This window comes from Misgurnus anguillicaudatus, chromosome 16 (assembly GCF_027580225.2).
Source record: "Misgurnus anguillicaudatus chromosome 16, ASM2758022v2, whole genome shotgun sequence".
Taxonomy (NCBI): Eukaryota; Metazoa; Chordata; class Actinopteri; order Cypriniformes; family Cobitidae; genus Misgurnus; species Misgurnus anguillicaudatus.
This window is the reverse complement of record NC_073352.2, coordinates 7039835-7056555: the sequence shown is the minus strand read 5'-3', so window position 1 is coordinate 7056555 and position 16721 is coordinate 7039835. Positions and strand designations below refer to the sequence as shown.

The window sequence follows — 16721 nt, the reverse complement described above, 5'->3', positions numbered from 1 at the left end:
AATATTAAATTATTGTTAAAGTCACATATTATACACTGCATGCAGAATGCATCGTAACTGTAAGTTAAGTTGTAATTTTGCTGTTTTTCCTGCAGATGATTTCATACAGAAACATCGCTGTCTACGGTGACTGCTAGAAGAGAAGGACGAGACAGAAAAAAAAAACAAAGGATTATCAACGGGCTCTATCGATGCATACGCTGCACTAAGATTTTTTTTATATTTCAGATTTGTGTTAAACCTGTAGGACGGAAGGTATTATGTTTATGCTGTTTTTTAATCCTTTGACGTATATGCGTAGTTGTTTGTGGTCTAAATGCGTATTTGCAACACTCTAAAAAAACAAACGGTGCTATATAGCACCAAAACTGTTGCTTTGGATCGTAACGATAGAAGAACCATTTTAGTGCCATATAGCACCGGTGAAGCACCAGTGAAGCACCAGTGAAGCACCAGTGAAGCACCAGTGTAGAACCATATAGGGGCCATATAGCACCACTATAGCACCACATATGGTTCTACATAGCACTATATGGTTCTACACAGGTGCTTCACTGGTGCTTCAGCGGTGCTATATGGCACTAAAAATGGTTCTTCTATCGTTACGATCCAAAGCAACTGTTTTGGTGCTATATAGCACCGTTTGTTTTTTAGAGTGAATGCTTACAGATTTCGTATAATAAAATAAAAAATAAAAAAAAATAGTTTAACACATTTCTTAATAATGTAGTACGAATTCGCTTTGAGCAAGCAAAATAACTTAAAATATATATTATATTAAATATATAACATACATTGTTTTTATTTACATGTCACGTTAATTAAAAAATGTCAAACTAATGTATCCAGGTGGTAGAATACGAATCTAGCCTACGCCTACTAGCGGTCTGAAATATTGTTAATTATGTATTTTTTGTGCAACATAATTAACATAACGACGCTTTTGAATAACCAAAAGAAAATGGCAATTTTATCAACATCAATGCCTCAGCTGGAAATCTTAAGCTTTTTTGTAGAAAAAGGGGTGTTACATTTCTATATATCAAGCCAGTTTCAAATTTTGGCCTACTCGTGCATTAAAAGCATGATGTTACAATCCACATAATTCAAATAATTCCAAATACTCATAAATTAAGGTAAATAATGATATATGAGTGAAGTTCGACGAGCATCCTCTAGCTGTTTGTCTTCCTCGCCCATTGTCCTTTTCTTCCTTCAAGGGCGAGTCGATGTGATCCTATGGGCATATTCACGCCCGTGTTATGCAGATGATCCCCGACCTTTGAAACTAAACTGTGGTAAGATTCAAGATCCATTAATATTTTTATTTGACTTTTCTAAAACAGAAAAAAATCAGTAATAACGGCGAGAGTTTTTTATGAAAATGCTGTTATGAAAAGTTCATTTTTAGATCATTGTGGCAGAGCAATCGACTTTGCGTGTGTGTTTTAATATTTGAGCAAATGTAAAATTTTGCACTGATCTAAGCATACATGCGAATCAATACACACACAGTTGGCACACAAGCCATTTTTCTTATCATACTGAATTTTCTTAAAAAAAAAAAAAACGAATCACTTGTTATATACTTTTAAAATAATGTTAAAGATAACTAATTCTAATGACAGTGGCAACTTTCTAATTTGCCGTGACCATAACACAAATATTACAAGACAAAGACACCGTCTGGTTTGGTAAAGTCTGCCAGCGCTGTCTGTGAAGTGTTTGAAAGAAAACAATTCAGCTATTTTGGACCTGCCAGCTTCAGGGAGACATTAAGTTGCACAGCTTGCGTCATCATACTGTACCATAATGATATTAAAAGGAAGATTTAATCGGTTAACCGGACCCTGCTCTCAAAGTATAAACATACCTGTAATTTCTTATATGAATCTTATCACCAGGCAATCCCTTGTCCAGCACAAGGGAGTTTTGTAGGGTCGAGGAAACGGGGAAAAGAAAAATGTGCGGTAAATGGTCTCGACAAACAGAGGGCGCTCTCTTCATTACATTACGACAGTGATGCGGGCAAATGTGCAACATAATTAATTTATGTGCAATATTTGATCACAGCATATTTTTAAATCATCTTGTATACAGTCACGCTAAATGTATATTGTTAAGCTGATCGACAAGAGGGTCGAATAATGATGAAATTGTTTCTACGTCAGTTGAAAATATAGGCAATGTAAGCGATGCAAAATCTAATTATTTCTTTGCAAAACCTAATTAGGCATTAAAAAAGGTTAACGCCAGCGCCTGAAACCGTTTTTGTTTAATAATCCCATTACTGACGGCTCATCATGTATAAAATGGCGCAGAAGGACACAAACTTTCCACTTGTTAAAGTGAATCTCCCAGAAAAAGACAAGACAAACTCTACATTAGCCCACTGGTAGGATATGACAGGATACCAAACGGAAAAGGCGCATCACGGCACTGTAAGTAGCTAGTACATTTTTTACGTTTTAGGTGTAATACTTTTTTAAACTCTCACATTCTAGCATGCACTTTTATATGCATTGAATATGGCTGGATGTTTCTTGTCTAATGTTGGATGTTACTCGGTGTTTGAGATTGCTGCAGTGTTGTGCTGTGTTTTTTCCTTTGAGATCACTGCACTGCTCAAACCATCAGCCTACGTGGCAGAGCAGCTGCAAATAGTTGTTATTCTCAGAGGAATCACAGTGTTTAACTACAGTTGATATTGATGAAGAACAAATTCGGAAAGATGTTTTTTGAAGTCAGTGATGGAATTCGAATGACAAAACAAAAAGCAAACAGACTCTTTTAATAGCATTTTAATGTGGTGCACAAGGCATTTAGTTGTGTTCTGGACTGCAGAAATTTTAGACAAGCTTCGTTAATTTATTAATAATTACCAAGATTATTACTTTATTTTAAATAACCTTTTTTCAATCATTTTATGACGAATTCGTCAACATATTTGAACTTGGACAATATATTGCGATTTAATCTCAGGTCCAAGCAGTTTTTAATGACTGGATGTATGCATTATACTACGTAACCTATTCTTTGGGAAAGGAAAACAGCGACGAAGTAAAGCATTTTAGTAAAACCGATGAAATTACCAGGGAAACCCTTTCACTTTTCCACCCTTAACCTTTCCCTATTTCGAAACGGATCCATCAATTTAGACGATGGCTTTCCGTCCAATCTGCATAGAAGCTAAAGCCCAACAAAAGAGACGGATTGACAGCTCAGAGTCAAAGACTTTGTGTAAAGGCAGAGAAATCAAAGACTACCGTCAAAAGGAATGTGCTTGTTATCGGAAAAAGAAGACTGTATTCTCCCCGCAGCTGTGTATCGAACCAAGAATAAAGAAATTAAACAAACAGCATTAGAAATAGGGCAAAACAAACGAAGTTTTGGACAAGCGCGAAGAGAAGATAAAAAGTAGAAAGGGCTGCAGAAAATCGACTTTTTTCCGATAGACTGATCAAAGGCAACATCGCATGAAATAAGAAGGCACTTGTGTATTTTTTTTCTTTTTTGAAGATTTTAAAGCAAAGAAACATTGAAATATTTTAGTAATAGATTAGTGAAACATTTATTTGGTTGATCATTTTTAACAGTTTGTAATATAATACAATGAATGTTTTCAGGGCTTTTACACCCTGCGAAAACGAACAATCGCCTCATTTCAATAATCTTTTTAAGATTAAATTAAAATAGACATTTTGCACATATTAATATTTGTATCGAATTACAAAAATAAGGAGAGTTAGGGTCAAACATGCGAATAATAATATATTTTCGTTATTGTACATCACTGACCTCGTTCCGTTGAATTGATGGGATCATGACTGTCAACGCAAATTGCCGAGGCGTTTCACAAATTTCAGGACGACACGATCTATTGTTACTGTGGTGTCCTTGAAACTGCGTTTAACACACGTGGAATTCGTGGAATTAATAAGAAAAATAAGGAGAACATGTAACAACTTTCCGAATTACGGGAATTCGTGGAATTCATAGGAAAAATAAGGGGAACATGTAAAAACTTTCCGAATTACGATTTTTATGAATAAAAAAGAAGTTAATAATCATAAAACACACACACACGTTTTACACACAGATGCGTTCTGAAAAATACACATTATACACAAACATGCATATTAAAGAACATATAAATGACAACAACAAAAAAGTGCATGTTGCAATCTGACGTAAACGCGCAAGCAACACAAAACAAAATGACACTACCTAAATATACCAGGAATAAATACGCATAACTGGCAATGTTGCAGCACAGCAAAAACTCATAAACAATAAAACATTAAAGTCTCCCAGGAAATATAAGCAAGCCATATATGTAAATTATTCAAACATTGTTAATTATTATTATTGTTTTATATATTTCACGCCAGAGTTTGTTAATTAATCGCCTCTCTTTTTTTCCTGGAAATAATTATTTATTTATGTTTTGGATAAACTGTGTGTATTTCATGACTCATTTTCCCAAGCTAAATAAAGACATCAAATTAAAAATGAGTTATTGACAGGTTGAGGCAAATAATCTAAGGCCGAGGTCTTCACACAAAGAAGCACTTTTATAACTGCCCCATAGAGAATTTAATGTCAAGAGGTCCATAACAGTATCGTTATTAACTATCAGCTACAATCTCCGAATGACTTAATCAAACACAAGGAGCTGGAGTGGGAGCACGGAGGCAATAATGGCTTTAAAATATGACGAAATTATTTCCCGTCATTTCAGAAAACAAATTGAACATTTATTGCATATATATTAAAAATTATACGCTGGTGTGTGGAGCTGATGTCTCTTTTATTGAGGCGCTCCTAAAGGTGAATCCTCAGAGGGAGCATTTTTTCTGTCTTGTTAGTCCCACCGGATAATGTTGCAAAATTGCTTTGAATCTCCTAAATTGATTCAGAAACGAATTCACGGCCTGTGTGTAAAGAACAAAACCACTCCCTTTTAATGCGCTATCGGGTGCATTTCGGGTGTATCATCGAGTACCGTGTGAAGTTAAAATAATAAAATAAAGACATCTCATATTTGAAAGCCATGTTTACTTGGCCTACGTCACAATCCACAAATTAAAAAAAACACACCATACTTTGCTTTCATAAACACACCGATTAGGCATCTACAATGCATGCATTGTGGATTGGCACTGCAAATAGCGCAGACTCCCGTCGGCATGGCGAAGAGGCCTGCTCTTTGTCTGTGATGGTAGATGAATGGTTGGTGTCACCAACATGATTGGTTTGCACTATTAAATTGTCAAAAAGAACGGATTTCCCTAATAATGGTTTTTATGAAGAGTTATGGAATGTGGCGTTCCTGGGGACAGACGTGAGGACTAACAAGGGTTAGGAGGGGAGGGGCAGTGCCCAAGGTCACACAGAGTTTTCGGCTGGGTTTCCATAAGTTCCAAGTACAACAATAATCTCACGTATGTACAAATTAATCTAGCCTATGAGGTATGTTTCATAAAAGCACAGTTACCTTTACAAGAGCTTTGCACTGCTTGTTAAGGGCAACGTTCTTTTTAAGATCTCTATCAAATGTCTCTTGTTAATGAGAAATAAAATTTTATTGTAATTGGATTTTATGCTTTTTTTAATGTTATATTTTGTTACCTTAACGCCTTTTAAACGGTGCTCTGCAGCAATAGAATTTCACGCAAATGGCCTTTGAATTTTCAGAAGGTAACACTCTAAAAGCAAACGGTGCTAAAGTGGTTCACTGGTTTGTAATCATAGGGGAACCATTTTAAGTTTCATATGTAGCACCTGAGAAGAACAATATTGTGCTCTGTAGAACCATAAGTGGTGCTGTAGTGGTGCTTATATGGTTCTTCATAGGTGCTATATAGAACTACAAATGGTTCCCCTTTGACTGCGAGTTTTTAGTGCTACTTAGCACCCATTTTTGAGAGTGTAGCTGTAATGGTCTAATTGACATGCATTAGTACAGATATGTTAGAATCATGCTAAATTCACAAAAAAAATCACAACTCTGCATTTTTGACACTTAAATAAATAAGCCCAAATAAATTAGTTAAGGGATAAATAAACGTTTCCCACTCTCTTTCCTCCATGGCCCTGGTCTCCCATAATGGCAGTTAGATAGCACAGAGCTTGAACCTCAAACCCACTAATATGGATACACGAAGGGTAATATGTGTTCAGTAGGACGACTTGTTCTGTGTGCATCTATTAAGTTTTCAATCAACAGTACTAGTGTTAGACCAGTTTTTTCGTGATTCGCATTGTGGGCAATCACATTTAATGCATTTATTTTGGGCCACGTTCATATACTTTTCTGAACTTGAGCATCAATATTCCTGACCTCATGTCTTAACAAAGCCAAGTCTTTTTCTGAATTCTGAAATGTTGAATAAATGTTAGAGCCTACTAAGCTAAATATTTAGCAGTAGCCCATTCGACAAGCAGTGTGTTCAGCACCTCTGGATGTGACAGCTCCGAAATAAAGATACACTCGTTATTACCTAAATTTATGCTGCTTTGAGAAGAGGGCGTTTTAACATTGTACAATAACACATGACAACGTAATTACGAAACCGGGCGTTCATCAGTATGCTTCAACTTCACATTTAACGTTAAATTATTGCATGCAAAATACGTTGTAAATCGAGAAACCCACATTTGAAGTTTACAATCCTGTAACGATGCATAAATCCCATTATATCGTAATAGGCTACGTTTTCAGAACAGTCTTTGCTCCAATCCACAATTTCTTTTTCATCAAACTTCCATTCTAGTGCCAGCGTTTTGTGTTGAATGTTAACAGCTCGAATCAATCCATTATTTTCTCTAACAACAAAATCGGTGTTGACTCAAACACTCTGCTCCATTGTATTCATTGTGTTGCTGCCCTCAGTTGAAGATTTATGTATTTTTGATATCAAATTCCGTATGTCATTAATACTGCTCTCTTGTTGACTTTTCTTGACCCGCTGACCCGTTCCCCAAACTTTCCCATATTTAACACAGGACCCCTCCTCTTCCTCATTGAGGTCGCTTGTCTCCTTTAGCTGCCATGCTGAATGCGTTGCCCGTTTTTGACATGTGCTGTTTGCTCTGTTCTTGAACTTCAGTGTATTACACAGGCCTTGTCCCCCTCCTGTACTTTGAACTCTGGATCTTCCCCTGAGTTAATGCCCTTGCCTTACAAGTCTCCCCCTGGCTGCCCAGCTTGCTAATTAGTTAAACAAACGCATCTCCTAATGATTCCCTGGGCCGGAGTCGTTTGTTGGACACGGCTTCCGCTGGCGCGGGTCTTTGCTTGTCCTGTTAGAGATTTGGCCTCTCTGACCCAATCTAACCGCGGCTTGTTAAAGCCGCTGGACGGCCCGGTCCGAAGGTTCATCCCCCACCAGGCCAAAGGCCACAGGACTGAAACAGACTCGGAATGCCCACCAGCTGTTAACGGTGACAACGACGACAAAGCGCCAGGCAATGGAAAATCGGACTGGTGTCATCCAAACCGTAGGCTATAACATTTATCCTTCCTGCTTCTTTTTAGTTTTTGTAAAAATTAGATTTTTTTCCCGCTGGGTTACTCATAGATACGCCATTTTTTGCTGCCTCACAACCCTAATAGCCATAATTTTTCGTCATCCTCAGTGTGGGGCAATAATATTGGGCCCATTCAGTTTTCTTTGCAATGTTTTGCCATTTGACCGCCTCGTGTCTGGGCACTCCGAGGAGGTCTGGACAGAAATGGATACTAATTGCGGGACTGTAACACTGCTGGTCGCCCGGTGCCTCGGGCGATCCCCAGACCTGCTCGTCAGCGGGTAATTGACAAGGGCTTGTCTGTTTTTGAGAGCAGCTGGTCCTAAGCACTGGCACACAAACGCAATCTTGACACGGCCTCTATTTGCCCGGAGGAGTCTGAGGGAAACACAGTTAAATAGAGGGAGATTTATTAAAACTCCCTTTGGGTGTCGCGAAGTAAGATATTTCCGATTGTGCCCCTGCGCCTCACTCCCCTTATTAATAATGGAGGGCGGCAATTTAGCAGGTGACATTTCTGCTGTCATGGATCAAGGGCAAACAAGCGCGAAAAATTGTAGGCCAATGGCAAAAATATAGTGCCCAATTGTCGCAATAAGAAACGTGCTATTTATCTTCTTTTATATTGTCGATGAAAATTTATAATTTTGATTACAGCTGTGTTCAACATGAATGCATCCTCCACACAAGGTAACCCGACATGCCCAACAAAATTAAATCACGTTGTCTTATCAAAGACACTATAGCAGCTCCATAGAATTTTAAGCAGACAACTTTAAAAGGAACATGCCGAAGTCCTTTAATAAAAGGTCTTTCTTGAGATTTGAGCCATATACTGCAGGCCTATGTTTTTTTGAAGGAGTCACAGACACTGAGGTTGTATTGTTTACTTGCAAAATGGAGAGTTTCTCCAACTTTCCCACTGCCGGCCCGGATGAATGTAAAGAAATCCTTTTCTGTCCGCTTTACACTTAAATCGTGATTTTTTCGTGTATTCTCACGAAGCTCCCCCCTTATGTCACAGTAACAATGCCTGGAGTGAAGCACCCCGTAGGAGCTCCACAGTTGGGGATCTCTTGGATTGTTTTAGACATCTTTAGATTTCATCAATCAAAATGACTGCAGTTTTCCATAAAAATGCTGAATTTGGGACAAGGTCTGAGAGAGCTAGGTAGAAAATGCGACGCTGTCTCGATCGATGATAAATGGCCATCCTTTCACTCGGTAAACAGAGAGATACGTGCTGGAGTTACTTGTCCTGCAGGTTTTATTTTTATGAATAAAAAAGGGTTTGACAGTGACATAGGAGTTAGCTTATTTGGATTACATTATTGTGTTTTTTTTTCTAGTCAAAATATTAAGTCTAATATTTGCTTTGCCATAAGTAAAATTCCAATTCAGGAAAAATCCCTTTCCCAAACCTTAGAGTACTTTAAGTATTGTAAATACAAATGTTTGTTCCTCAAACCTCTCCTAGTGCGTTTTCCAATGCAATATATATATATATATATATATATATATATATATATATATATATATATATATATATATGTAGCAACTTACATTTAATGCAACATATTCAAATGGCCTCATGGGTTGCACCCTGATGATGCAAAAATGTCGACATGTTTATTGTTTGGAGTGAATCGGGAACTGTGAATTTGACCATGCTACCTAAATTAATTCTTTATAATCGAAGAAGTATTAGTGAGCACGCCTGAAAACTAATTAAAAACCAGCATAAAATTCGTTCACATTGTTTCATATGAAATGAAATATAGATTTATGCAACACCATAGAACAGAACAAACAATAAACAATACAGCAAGTCTGAAAACCAATTAAAAACCAACAAGCATTTCGTCACATTTTTATATGAAATGAATAGATATATGCAACACCATAGAACAGAACAAACAATAAATAATACAGTAAAAGTGTGAGAGCGTATACTATACAAAACACAAACAATAGAAATCTTACATTCTGCAGAACGACCCAGATAGCTGATTAAGCCTATATGTATTAAAAAATACCAATTTGTTGTTAAAGGCATTTTTATTATTGCACTGCGAGATTTGAACGCAGTGAATGGGCTAATCTAGTCCATATTACTTTATTGATCATTATAAAACCCCTAAGTGAATACATTTGTTATGAAAGAAAGGCATCTTAGGTCTGAATTGACCTTGTCGACTTGAAGAATTGTTTAATTTTGGTTCTTGGTTGGAGTACGGTGGGCATTGGTTGCTAATAGAGATCTAATTGATGGGTGAAGTGGCGTTTCTGCTCTTATTGCGCCCTGGCGTCTGCTGTAAAATAGAGCCATAATCGGATTGAGGTATTCCTCCAGGAGACTAGTTTGAGCCTACGGCCAGAGGGAAAATCGTTATTAAAAAAGTTAGGCACACAGAGAGAAGTTCGACATACTGTTGAGGCCTGATGAAAAAGGGGGGAAAGTGATATCATCGACAGACCTGACGAGACATCATTCTGCCTTCATAACCACTTTAAGCAGGGCTCCCGAGAAGCTTCAGGTGCATAAAAAGACATTTAAAAACGTTGCTTGAAAAACAGTGCAAATTCAGGCAGCTGCCCAATGAAATATTAAAGCATAATTTTTATAGTACAGGTGGTAGCCTGTATGGCCAACAAATACTTTTTGGTTTGGTTTGATTTGTTTTTTCTTGTTAATATTTTAAACCTCTACGTTAGAAATGGGTTGTTTGTGCATTATGGTGTGCTTGTTGTTTGCTCCTGGCAAAATGTTGAATGCTCCCTTTTGTAGACGCGCTTTTGATAAAACTGTCTGATAAAAAATTGTAAATGGTTCCCAGAACATAACGAAACTGGAATTCTACGCAAACATTACCGAAAGGTTTTGTGTTTACTAGAAATTAGATAAGATTTAATACATGAAACGTAAAATTGAAAATTGTATTTGCATTAAAAAAAACAATTGATAAAGGATCACAGGGAATTGTTCCGACTTTTCCAAATGTTTGCATTTCGAGAGTTCACCGAAACATTTCAGAACAAATGCCCGATTGATTTGATTGATCAGTCGTGTAGTAAACATTCTATCTGTCTCTTTTTTCTCCTATAGAGACGCATTGAAGCCTGTCCAGCTCTGAGCTCGGCCTCACAGGCGGATGATTGATGAGAGATGGGGGCAAGGCCGAGCACGCACAGCATAAAGACCCATACACGGCTCAATAAAGCCGGGCCTGAGCGGGGACCGGGCGCGCTCAATAGACGCTGGCGCGAGTAGATTGAGGCCAACGGCAGAGAGGAAGGTGCTCTGTTGTCCCATAATCCAGTTAGCCATTGAGCCACCAGCCGTCTACAGAGAGAGAGCTAGCGAAGGATGGGCGAGGAGAGGACAAGACTGAAATGTTGGATGGCCCAGAGGGGGGTTTGGGAGAGAGGCAAAGCTCGAAGCCCCTGCTGAGGAGAAACACAGAGCTGGAGACTGAAAGAGAAAAATAAAGCGAGTCAGTGCAGAAGAAAATTGCGCAGTCCCACGCTGAGACAATATTTTGTAAAACAAATTGCAAAGTGAATGTTGAATCAGACTAGTTTGGTATTTTTACACATTTTTTTTTTAAAATCTGAATCTTATATTTTGTTAAAGCAAACAGCAGCAAATTGTTATTATTATTATTATTATTAGACAATTATTTTTATTATTACTATTAGTTTATGTATTTTAAAAATTATTATTATTTTTATTTTATATACGTGTAGTTATTATTTTAATCATTACTGGATATGATATGAGATAAATCTGTAATGTATAAGGTATTAAATTGCAGTGCAATTTTACCGTAATCGTTCATTGAAAATTAAAACGCAATTTGTGGAAGAATTAAACAAGAGAAGATATCCAGTCATAACTGTAATGTGATTTTTTATTTGATTGCAGTTCAATAAATGATAAATTGCTAGATCACCAATGCAGTTTACAAGTAAAGAGGGATACAAACACGTCATATGAACATGAATAGCCTACAATCAGGATCCATGACAAGTGCTCCATACGTGTCCTGCACACCATGTTCTCTGCTTCACTCCACCTCACCATTTTCAGACACAGCATCAGTCAAAACCACAATTAGTAGTCTCTAATCTCCTGCCAAGACTGCCTTTCATCCAACCAAGGCCACAGACAAGGTATCCTGCAGAACTGCCTTGTTCCTGGAGGCCAGAGAGACAGCAGTGATGGAGAATGAGAGGGATGAAGCAGTCAGACTGCACTTTACTGCCTGCTGGGATTCTCAGCAGGTTTCTCACAATTCTCTTTTTTTCTTTTCTCATGTTTTTTTATTTTAATTGCTACGATGTAAGAAAGATTTTCACATTAGGATGATCTGATTACTGATCACTTTAAAGCAATGCGTTATATAATCTTAATCACACACATATAACTTTTTTACTTTTTTGATATATAATTTCACTTTGTCATTAGGTCCTGTGAAGAAATTCTTGTGCAATAAAGATCTATTTCTATTTAGCCTCCGGACGATTTTCTTATGATTATAATTTATTCCGTACAATCACAAGTGCTTGCCCTAATACTGTCAAAATCACGAAAGCAATGTGCTTAACAGGTTGAGGTAAGGCTGGTTCAGTACGTCTCCATGTATTTGTGATTAGAACAAGGGTGGGAAGCCATATTTGGAGCCACAGGATCTTGTTAATTTAATTTCAACTTGGGTTTTAATTGCTCAATTGAAGTGATAATCTAGCCATAGGAATCTCTTTCACCTGTTCACCATGAATTCCTTCAGTTGAAAATTCTTCAGTCTTCTGTTTGCACAGCTGATTATGTTGAGTTTGTCTGCAAAAACCAAACAATTGCTATAGTAGTCATTTTAATCTTGATGCAATGTGGTTTATACAGTGTAGGGAAATGTATGTGATCCAGTGTGTATATGCTTGTATATGCACTAAAGCAGGGATTATGGGGGTATCTGTTTACAGGGTGTTACCCAAGCAGGTTCTATTGATACGTAAAAAATACTTATTTCACTTCATTGCACCTGTAAAAATATTGGCAATAATTTATTATAAAAATTGACAACAAAAATGAACAACAATGCTAAATGTAATCCAGCCAAATTCTTAAGCCTTATTTATGGGGTTGTGGGGGCACACAAAAAAAATCTTAAGTGCTGGTCTAGTACAATTTTCTTAAACACTAATTGAAATCTATTAAAGGGGACATATCATGAAAATCAGACTTTTTAAGTGCTATAATTGGGTCCCCAGTGCTTCTATCAACCTAGAAAATGTGTAAAAGATCAACCCAGTAACTTAGTTTTGGTAAACTATTCTCTGCAAGCATTTGAAAAAATAGTACATTGAAATTTGGCTCCCCTTGTGATGTCAGAAGGGGATAATGCCGCCTATAATACTGCACTGACACTGATCCAACCACGGCACTGCAATTTAGTGCAGAGATCAGCTCATTTGCAATTTAAAGGACACCCAAAATGGCACATTTTTGCTCACACCTATAAAGTGTCAATTTAAACATGTTATAACCAATCATCTATATGGTATTTTGAGCTAAAACTTCACATATGTTTTCTGGGGACACCTAAGATTTATTTCATATCTTAAAAAAGCGTTGTGATATGTCCACTTTAAAGAATAGTACCTAAATATTTTACAACCCACTAAATTGAACTCCACTTATATACAATGACACATACCTATTAACAAAACAAAATATGATGCCAAACGAAAACGCTACCAAAATTATAATACACATTCCTAATATAATACACATGACAGCACATGCAGTTGTGTATATTCATCAGACATATCTGAGACCACTAGTGATTATTTTCCTTTGATAAAGGAATTCACGTGGTCAATGCACATTTTAAATATTTATTTTAAAAGTCATTTGGGGCATATTTTCAGACGCTTGGACCTCATATACATGTACTGATAGAGAGACACTGCCAAATATATATTACTTCGGGAATCTGAAACACAAGACAGACGGGAAAGAGACAGAGAAGGAGAGAGAGAGAGGACTTGGCTGCATGTGGGAGCGTCCGCAAGCAAGAGAATAATCACAATGTAATCAGATTGCCTCGTTTGATAATGGACGGCGGGAAAACGAAGAGGAATTCCAGGCAAATTTGTGCAAATAAAAAAAGATTCCTCCTGACATGATGTGCCGGTGAGAGCCAGGATCTAATGAGGTGTAATTTGTCTAAGAGCATCCCCCCTCCCTCCACCCAACCACTGTATTCTACTTAAGAATCAGAGTTCATCTCATGGACTGCCCATCATTCACTCTTCTTCTCTCTTTCCCATTCTCTCGCTTTTCTCTCTCTCTCTTTGCCCGATGAGCTTGACTTGCCTGGAGATATGTAAGAGTTCTTCCTCTCTCTGTGTGTGTGTGTGTCTTTACAGAAGGCTCATCCATTTCTGGTGGATGTTGCAACAGAGAGCAATAGATGGAGTTGACTGGTGAAGTATGAGTTGTGCTGCTGGCAGGAATGATGATACAGTCAACATGTGGGGGTGTGCGTACGCACGCATTCGTGCGGTCTCCCCCACCGTATATATTTCTGCAACATAAGCAGCCGCGCTCACTCTTCTTTCGGCTGGTGAGATGACTCCTCCTCTCCTGAGGGGAGAATTACCTACAGCCATCCAACGCTTCCCCATGCCATTCCTCACAGCTCCCATAAATTATTGGAGATTTTCATATTTCATATTTCATCTACATTCATCTAACGCAGCTGGGTGGTACCGGGCAGGGCTGATGGTGGAGGAGGGGGGCAACAGGGCGTCAGAGAGGAGAGTTGAACGTTCGGCAAGCTGGCGGTGGGGCCCCTGAGATGGCTCTAATTGAATTGCAAGGCCCTTGATTAGATTAGCCTTGCGGCAGCTTGCTGCCAATCTGAAGTATGGGTGCCTTCCATCCTACTTAACCCCTCTGGCCCACCCCACTACACACACACCCACAGCAGTCGACGCACACCGTGCCGAGCAGCCAGCCAGGCAGGCGGAGTGCCCTCTATACTTTCAGAGCATCAGAGTTCGGTGCTTTTGTGATTTTTCTTTCTCTTTGTCGATCCTTGTAAAGGAGCCGATCTTTCACCGCCAGGTCCTTCTACTGGAACCCCCCCCACTCCAGAGTCACTGCTGCCGGGCCTGAAGTTAATCCGATTACTCTCAGTTTGTTTTTCAGTGTGGTTCTGTGTGTGTGCGTGCATCTTCTTACACATGTTTAGAAATGTGACTACAGTCGATAGTTATTGTACAGGAAAATACAATAGTATGTAATTGGTTGTAAGGCATTTAAAACAGTGGAAAACACAGATTTTATGTCAAGAAGAAAGTCATAAAAAGTCCTCTTGTAAAAGGATGGCATTAAACACATACTGATCTCCCACAAAAGAGTGGTTTTAATATTGAGCATAATATACTCTATACATTATGCCACGGTTTCCCGGACAGAGCTTAACCTAAAATGCATGTTTGAGCTGTCTTAATTTAAAGACATCTTCAATCTTAACATATATCAGTGCCCTAGATTTGTCATAAGAAGCACACCAAGTATTGTTTGTTTGTAAAAACTACCTACATGTCCTAATATAACTAAGGCCTAGTCCTGGATTAATTTAAATCCTATCCGGGAAACTGGTCCTAAAATGTATTTTCTGTTAATATACAAACCTCTCACTTTCGTGGTGTCCCAGAACATGACATGTCTGAGCTCTCCACCTCCTTTCCTGTTCGTTCAACCCACCTTTATAACTTTCAATAACCCTTTATCGAGGCCTCCCCATCTTCACCTTTCTTCAGGTTCAGCCTTGCCTCGTGCCACATCGGTGCCCTGAGTGGATGGATATGGCAGATGAATATGCGCTGTTGTACGGCACAGAGAAATCATGTTGTGATGCAATTATCATCTATTGTAGCATGTAATTCTATCAGGTCTCTGTTTAACAATAATCTCATGTAGAATGTCTGGGGCCAGGTCCTTTCTCTCTCTATTGTTCTGTACTCCACTGAAAAACCCAATCCAATTGGAGGCTGCGCTATTGGATTTTTTCTCTGTAGAATAAACTGGAATCATATTTTTGCAGGAAATTATCAATACATCTTGCCCAGGGAACTCAAAGAGACAAACAGATAAAGGAAAGCTTGTGGAGAGGAGGAGGAGGATGATATGATGGAGAGGGAAAGAGATTGAGGGAAGGCATGGGAACGGCTGGTGACTAAGACAACAGTGGTAGAAGATACACGCAGAACGGAAGCAGATAAAAATAAAGATAGGAATTTTCCCCCCTTTGTAAAATCTGATGCAAAATAGTGTGATATAAGTAAAAATACAACAATTATACATTGCACATTTGAAGCATATACTGTTTCAATTTTTTATCTTTAGACTGTTTTATATACAGAAATGTGTTTTTTATTGAGTATATAAAAATACTCAGGTGAATGTTTAGTTTTTTTACATTCTTTTCAGGTTTACTGAAAAAATATGCTGACCCTAATTTAATTTTTACATGATTTAATCCTTTACAATATTGTTTTTGGTTTTAATTAAAAATATTGAGTGGTTTCTATGCATATCATGTGTTTTAAATTAACCTATGTGAAATTGACTAATTTAAGTTACTACATGGACAGTGTTGCCAGGTTTGCGGTTTTCCTGCACAGTTGGACTATTTTAAAAATACAGTTGCGGGAAAAAATTCTGAGCTGTGGGTTGTGGTTTTTTGGGCTAGTTTTATCATGTGCCGCGGCCGCGAAATTGTTTATTTGTTGACTAATGTGCATTAATCCCATAAGCAATACCTGTCAACCCAAGGACCACTACAGCATCATGAAGTCAGTGGAAAAGTGAGTGGAGGAGTGTGTTTTGCTCTTTTCACGTTAGAAACAAGAAATGACCTTATGTAAGAAGTAACGTCTATACCAAGAGTATATTTACAGACCATGTGAACCCATATTTGTATGATCTTTTCAAGTTAAATAAAAAAAAATGAAATAAAGACATAGTATGTTAGAAGGGCAGAGTTTATATACTGTCTCAAAATGGCACGTTTGGGTACACTTAGATGTTCTTTTTTTTGTATATTTAGAACAGAATAGTGTGTGAAAATAGAGCACTTTAAGTGCATTAAAAAAAATTTAACCTGGAAACTACA

General features: G+C 37.9%; 2 long non-coding RNA genes across 2 annotated transcripts; one reads left to right on the top strand and one right to left on the bottom strand.

Annotated features, from left to right (window-relative positions):
- Window positions 1-1306: 1306 nt before the first annotated feature.
- Window positions 1307-11127, top strand: LOC141350023 (uncharacterized). The gene is made up of 2 exons (XR_012357892.1): window positions 1307-2441; window positions 10640-11127. It is a non-coding gene; the product is annotated as an uncharacterized lncRNA (long non-coding RNA).
- Window positions 11128-11401: 274 nt separating this feature from the next.
- Window positions 11402-16158, bottom strand: LOC129422777 (uncharacterized). Its single transcript, XR_008637533.2, has 3 exons — window positions 15311-16158; window positions 12301-12373; window positions 11402-11730 (listed from the first exon to the last, which is right to left on the bottom strand). It is a non-coding gene; the product is annotated as an uncharacterized lncRNA (long non-coding RNA).
- Between the last annotated feature and the right edge of the window lie 563 nt (window positions 16159-16721).